Source organism: Panicum virgatum, chromosome 6N (assembly GCF_016808335.1).
Source record: "Panicum virgatum strain AP13 chromosome 6N, P.virgatum_v5, whole genome shotgun sequence".
In the NCBI taxonomy this organism is placed as follows: domain Eukaryota; kingdom Viridiplantae; phylum Streptophyta; class Magnoliopsida; order Poales; family Poaceae; genus Panicum; species Panicum virgatum.
Genome location: NC_053150.1, coordinates 31598251 through 31605999, shown reverse-complemented (window position 1 = coordinate 31605999; position 7749 = coordinate 31598251). Strand labels below are relative to the sequence as shown.

The 7749-nt window shown below is 38.5% G+C and overlaps 1 long non-coding RNA gene across 1 annotated transcript; it reads left to right on the top strand.

Annotated features, from left to right (window-relative positions):
• The first annotated feature begins 5798 nt into the window (after positions 1-5798).
• LOC120680185 lies at positions 5799-7404 on the top strand. The gene is made up of 3 exons (XR_005677506.1): positions 5799-6299; positions 6389-6489; positions 7027-7404. It is a non-coding gene; the product is annotated as an uncharacterized LOC120680185 (long non-coding RNA).
• The last annotated feature ends 345 nt before the right edge of the window (positions 7405-7749 follow it).

Genomic DNA, 7749 nt, shown 5'->3' with positions numbered 1-7749 from the left:
TGGATAGGCAAAGTTTGACATCAACACAAGTAATGAAGTAGTCAGAAAGGGTTGCTTGGAGATGATGCAATCTGTAGTTCGCCAACAGTGATACAAGCTGAAAAAAGATTTCTTTGATTCTGTTCCTCTACATCTAGTTAGGAAAACTTCTCATGTAAAAGTGATGATTAATGAACAGTGGATTGACCTTGTGGACTCATGGATGACCCCCCCCCCCAAAATGGTATTTTCCAGAAAACAGGACTCTATGCTTGTACATGCTAATCTTTCACGTTTCTTACATGTATTGTCTTTTGATGTAGGAGGCAAGTCGAAAGAACAAAGAGAATCGAGATGATGTAAAGTTCCACCAAACAACTGGCTCCTGTAGCTACTCAGTTTATGTAGGAAAAAAATTGGTAAGTTAGCTATGTTAATATGCACTTTATTTATTATGCTGCTGTCTCATATATAGCTACTGTACCAAGTCATGTGTACTTGTAGCTGCTGTACCAAGTCTACTTGTAGTTGCTGTACTAAGTCATGTCTACTTATAGCTGTTGTACCAAGTCAGTTTAATATGCACTTTATTTATTATGCTGTTGGCTCATATAAAAAGTTAGTCATGTCTAAGCTTACAGATTTCTAGTTCCATAAGATGCTAGGACCATTAGTTCGTGCTGCACCAATATAAATGTCTACTTGTTGTTCTTCAATTTGTTGTTATATTGCTCCAAAATAATGTTCTAGGTGTGACCAAGTATACCACCATGTAAATGTTGTTTGCAGAGAGAAGATGAGTACAAGGATAAAGAACTTAATGCTGTTGATTTGTTTAAGATGTGCCACTACAGCAACAAAAAGAAAGGATACACGCCCACTGTACAATCTGCTATTGTAAGACAACATCTAATTGTGCTTTTCAGAGATGCTTATTTTCTAATATCTTGTGATCATAAACCAGTTTTCTATTGTTTGCTGCTTTCATCTTTGCTAGACTCAAATGGAAAATCAGTTGGCTGTACCAACAGAAGATGGACAACCCAAGTCTGCAACCCAAGTTGTAGGTGCTGTGCTTCATCAAAACACAAACCAATCACTTCCTTCGGAATGTGGGCATCCAGGTTGCAAAACGAATGACTACACTACAAAATGTTCAAGCAGAATTGGAGGTGGAGAAAAGAACCAATTCTGAGCTTCAGTCGATCGTCAACAACCAGCGTGAAGAAATAAATGGTTTGAAAAATCAAGTCCAGCGAACAGAACAAGCAAGGATCAAAGACCAAGAGGAGAACCGGAAGAAGCAAGCTGAGTTGGAGAAAAAAATTGAGCTGCTGCTAAGCCAAAATGGACAAAGCTGAGCATATGGTGGTCTGATCTGGTAGCTTTTGGGTGGCCTTCATATTTTGCTGAGTTATCTTGATGAATACTATATTTTGTTGTTGTTGGTTAATTATGTTGCCTTGGAAAACTATATGGCTTGAACTCTAGATTTTGGACAAATGGAACTATCTTTTGCTGAGCATGTGGATTCTGGAATGTTATTGTTTTGCTAAGTTGTCATGTGAATTCTGGATAAATCTTGTTATTATGGCTGTGATGTGAATTTTGGATTAATCTTGTTTTGATTAATAATTTTGAGCTGAAATCTTGTTAGTTGATTATTAATATTGGGCTGAAATTTTGTGAGTTGATAATTAATCTAGGCCTGAAATCAGGCCCAACTTGATGGCCCACTTTGAATTCGGCCCATCAACTCATGGGCTGTGTTGCTGATGTCAGCAGTCATGTCATCTGCCACGTCGATTGCCACGTCAGCCTCACTTTCCATGTCAGCAACCATGTCATCGTCCACGTCAATTTACATGTCATCACTGCCATCCATGTCATCACCATGTCAGCAGTCACGTCATCCTCCATGTCATCAATATGTGACATGGCAATTGAATCTGTGATGAAAATTATACTGTTCGTGACATTAATTTTCGTCATAGAAAACGGGCTTGGTTTGGGCTTCAGGGGGCCCGGAGACATACCATGACGATTTTAAAACGTCATGGATCAAGTAATCTATGACGAAAATTTAAGGAACGTCACGAGGTGTGATCTGTGACGCTCAATACATGACGTTATTTGATATCGTCATAGGTACTGTTTTATGACGGTTTTTCAGTGATCTGTGATGAAATTCAATCGTCATGGATCAACAGATTTTTTTTAGTGATTTCAGGAAATCTACACTACCCAAAAGGAGTGGAAGGTCCCAGATCCTTCGCTAACGAGAAGACTGTGCGAAGCTATCACCAAACTAATCATTCGAGGCTATAAAAAAATACATAAAGGTTAACAAAGTTACCGACCCAAAAATCAAACCCCAGGAGTTGGAAGCGTTGCTGCAAGAGCTATTCGAAGGATGATGAATAGAGACCCCAAGACAGAAGACATAGTCAATGATATGCATTCTTCCATTTGTGCTGGCTTTAGGATGAAATGTTATCTGTAGCTTCAAATGACTTGAAGCAGCACAAAAATCTGAAATGTTATGATAAGACTTCCATCTGGCAACTTTTTAGATAAAAGAATAGTTTAATATTCTGGCCTCTACATCAGCAACAATATATCCGGCCATTATTACAAAAAACAACACACATAGTCAACTTAGGAAGATAAAAGGTAGCAATTTATAAGCAAATTCTATTACTAAAATGCCACCCATTCTTCGCAAAGATATTCATTTCCCTCGTCTCCAAAGCCTGACAGGCTCCTGAAATAGTTTCTCGATCCTCCTCCTTCTGTAGTAAGTCCCAAAGTCTGATCCAGTGAGTAGCCCTGAAAAGTATCCGCAAGGAAGATTGAGGGTTTGTTTTATAAAAACAATATCATTTCTACTTAACCACATGGCCCAACAAACTGCGTTTACTCCTTTAAGTACAAGTTTTTTTCCTCCACTTTATCCCTTGTAACCATAACCCAAACATATGAATAACACTATTAGGTTTATATAGACCAAAGGTAGTATGAATTATTCTCCAAATCAACCTAGACATTTGACACTCAAAGAAAAGATGTTGTATAGTCTCATTGTTACCAGCAGCAACATTTCTTATTTCCATGCCAATTTCGTCTAGCCAAGTTATCTTTAGTGAGAATAACCCCTCGGTGGAGGAGCCATATGAAGACTTTTACTTTAAGAGCATCTCCAACAGCTTTTGTATACTTGATGAGTTGTCTAAAAGAAGAAAAATTTTGTCAAAATATGGATGCAACAGCTCTTGTATTTTGCTTAGCTAGCTATCTTGTTTTCTATTTCCTCCCCATTGCTGTGCAGTTTTAAAGAATCTGTTGGATTACCCACGCTATAAGAAGTCTTCTATCTTTTTACAAATCTTGTAAAACTTTAAATTTAGCTAATATTATACAAGAGCTCTCGGAGATGCTCTAAGGGGAGGTTTTAATTTCCACAAGAATGTGTTAATAGGAAGGACCCCTACATCGAGAATCGCTCTGTACATTCATTGAACAGTGAAGATTCCATTTATTTGTAAATACCAAATAAGCATGCCCGATTGATCTACCAATAGGACAGTTGCTATCCTGCTTACCAACTCATGCCAATTGCTAAGATTATTCCCCCTCAAAGCTCTCCTAAAGGACACATCTAGTGGAGTCAAAGACATGACCTTTTTCACTATAACATGTTTCCTAATTACCAAGTTGTAAAGAGCGGGGTACCACTGAAGCTAGTATTTCCTAACCACTTGTCTTTCCAAAATCTAATATGATTCCCATTTCGGGGGTTAAATGTTACATATTGACGGACTTTTAGCCCGACCAGAAATGTGAGTCCCCTAACTTTTTCTCTACTTAAGAAATAGTTTGGGAACCTAAATATTTATTTTTTAGGATATGTTGCCAGAGTCCATCCTCATTTATGAGCTTGAACAGCCATTTACTTAAAAGACATTTGTTTTGGATTTCTAAATCCAAAATTTCTAGACCTCCTTGATCTTTTGGTCTACACAAAATACTTCACTTTGTTAATCTATATTTTCTTTTATGTCCATCTCCTTGCCAAAAGAATCTAGACCTAAAATCACTACAAGAAACCATTTAATCTGTGACGTTTTCAGAGATCGTCACAGATTTGCAAATGGCCCATTTGGGCTCCAATTCGGGCCCAGTTTCTATGACGAACCTTTGATAACCGTCATGGATTGAAAATTAAAATCGTCACAAAATAAGTTGACTTTATTTGCTTGTGATGGAAGAAAAAAATTCTAAGAAAAACAAAGAGCTGCTCACCAAAAAAAGTAACCATAAAAAATTGGGGAAAAAAGAGAGAATGGAGCATTCGAACCATGGTCTCCAAGACAGGTCGCCGCACCATAACACTGTTCTACACCTTCATTTGTGAAAAAGTTTGGTATTATCCTTTATATACTAATATACGTGCTTTAATTTAGAAAAATAAAAAAAAATTGTGAGCTAATGGGGCATCGAACTTTGATCTTCAAGATAAGAAGCACAAGCCCTACCAACTGCTCTACATCAGAGGTGAATGGTATTATCCTATTTATAGACTAGTATCTCATGTTTTAATAATTTGAAGAAAAAAAGGCGCAGAGAGCAGCGGGGATTCGAACCCGGGGCATGGCGATAAGACTCGGGTGGCCTACCAATGAGCCGGGCCTTTGTTTGTGGTGACGTTGGATAATAATTGTTTTATATACTTGTGTTGTGACGTTGCCCTACAATGAAGAACTGATGTGTGATTCATCTTTTTGTTTTTGATCCGGAATTAAATTTTGTAATTAGTATTTCTTCCTCATATGACCTCCAAATTTGATGGTTCTTTTTTCTGAATTTTTGTAAAATCAGGATCTTTTATTTAGTGGCTTTTTTTGTATGTTAATTACTATATCTTGATTGTTTTCGTAATACATGTTTTATTCAAATTAAATAGAGAATTGAAAAACATGTTTTTGCATAACAGTTGCTAATGTAACTTGATATTTTTAAATGTTATGGTCAACAAAAGGTGGTGTCTAAATTTGAGGTGCATACAAGTTCGAACATGTTATGAGGTATTCAAATCTCAAAGTTTGACTTGAGATATATGAAACTATGTGAGAGAAGTATCCATTTGTGAACAATGTATAGTAACATACTATTAGAACTACTTGATTTTTTTATGGGAAGCTAAACGACCAAAAATATGTTGTCATTCCAATTTGTAGAATTTCCAGACCAAATTTAGATATTATTATAATTATTATGTGCTAATTTGGATGTAGAAGTTTGAATTGTCCCTAGAAGACAATTGAGTTTTTCATATATTTTTAGTATATGAGCTAAAATAGAATATATGATCTAAAATATAATTTTTTTGCATTTTTTGAATCTTATTTTAGCTAGACATAGTTCAATTTGAAATTATTTTTTGATAAGCACATAGAAATTCATTTAAACTATAAAAAATAGCAAACCGGTTCTGTAACTGTTGAGATTCAAACGCAACAACTTAGATGTAGTATATTACTTTTTTAAAAATATATTAGAGTATACAAGATATATTGTTTTACAATTTACTTCACAAGGTGCTTTAATTTAAAAAAAAAAGAAAATAAAAAATATTAAACGGTGAAGTCTATTGAGACGGGTCTGATTTCGGCCCATCTAATTGCGATAAATATGGGCTATTTTTCAGTGGCCCACCGGGCCCAATAATTCTTGACCATTCATCTCCGATCCAACGGTTTGAATCACGCTCTCATGGTATAAAAGAGAGTCACCGGAGCCACGCTGAATCCTAGCTCCTCTCCCATCTCCTGTTGTTCCCTATGGTGGCTGCGGCTTCTTCCCCACTTCCTTCCAAATCCTCCTCTCTCCCTTCCTTCCTCAGATCTGCACGGGGCGAGCTCCACCGGCCGGACGAGGGCCGGGCTAGCTGGAGCTCCGGCGAGCGGCACCCTCCTCTCTTCCTTTCCCCCGTCAAGCTCACTCCTCTCTCCCTCCTGCCTCAGATCCGTGGCGCAGCCGGCACGGCACGCACGGGCGAGGCCGTGGGGCGGTGCGGGCCCGGCAGCGGTGCGGCGCGGGCAAGGCTGGAGGCGCGGCGGAGCGTACATGTGCGGGCGAAGCAGCAGGTGGCGCGTGCAGGCGGAGTGCAGGACGCGCGTTGCTCGGGCGTGCGCAGGAGCGACGCGGCAAGGCGGCACCACCATGTTGTTGTCACTTCTCCTTGGTCCCTACCCAAATTGATGGGGTTCCTCACGAGGAAGCAAGGCTGGCATGACATTGATGACACACCATGGCTAATGGTTAGTATCCAGACTTCAATGATTCAGTTTGTTCAGATATTACAGATCCAGTTTGGTCACTTGGTTAGCTCTGTTTTGCTGTTCTGTAGGTTCGTCAGTTCAGCACCTGCGATTCATAACTGGATGTGAATCACTCACGTTTTGCTCTCATCTGTGCAAAACACGAGTGGATTGAGGTCTTTGCTTTCATGTAGGTAGAATGGAAAGCTCTTGATGCTCAGATCTATTATTTTTTTTTGCATGTTGGTTCGTTCTCTTAGATGCAGATTGTAAAAATGTTTCCATTTTGTGCTTAGATGCTATCTTGCTTTTAACATACAAGTAAACATGTGAGGCTAGCTGTGTTGCTTCTTATCCATCTGTCTTAATGCAAGTGTTAATTTAATCTTTCCCTAGAGCTTTGGTTAGTGGTTCTGCAGCATGATTCTTTTCCTTGAATGAAGAAACAGTAAATCTAATTTAATCACTTGCTGTTTGTGACATGTCAATTTATTAATCAGTTTGAGTACTTATTTGATGCTTCCCATCTGTTGAACTGTTTGAAGCTTATTTACCAGAGCTGCTTATTTGATCTAGCATATTTGAAGCTTCAAATAAAAATGTTTGTCTTCAATTTACTTTAAAGAGACATGTATGTCTGTAATTACTATCTTTCTTTGGAGCAACCAATCTTTTTTGTTCCTGCAATTCTCAAAAGTTAACTATGCATTGACATTAATTTCTGCAGGTGATTTAAAGGGTTAAAGAACTAGCAGTTAGAATAGAAGAGAAGCCTCGTAGAGAAGAAATCATCGCTAGCCAAATATGCTGCCACAACACTCTCATCAAAACTGATAGGTGGTGAAAAAGAATTCTTTGCTTCCTTGGTTGCTGGTACCTGTCTGTTGTTGGTGGTGCTATTTGTTGTTTCTGGTGCTGTAGTTGGCTTATGTGCCATAGTGAATCTGTTGTGAAGCTAGATGAAAGCATGCATGTGATCTGGGCCGGAAAACTATGTATTATGGGGTGGTGATGTGGTGCTGTTCTAAATTTGATCATTTTGAATATGTAATCCTGGTCAAATTGGTTGATAAATCTTGCAGGCTGAATTAATCATTTTGATAAATAGGCTTTTCTTGTTGGCTTGTATATGGGCAGAAAAATTGGCCCATCAAAGTGGGCCAGTTCTAAATTGGACTCATTAACAAGTGGGCTATGTAACCCAAAAAACCATATGCCACGTCAGCAGCCACATCATTGTCGACATCATCATCCACATCATCAGTACCTGCCATGTCACCAACTGCGTTATCATCCATGTCATCAAAATTATCCACATCAATAGTCATGTTAGTTGCCATGTGGCAACATTTATGATGTTTTTTTTCATCACAGGAACTGGGCCTGGGTTGGGCTGTTATGGGCTCGAGCAATCTATGACGATTAAGAAATGTCACGGATTGTGCTGATC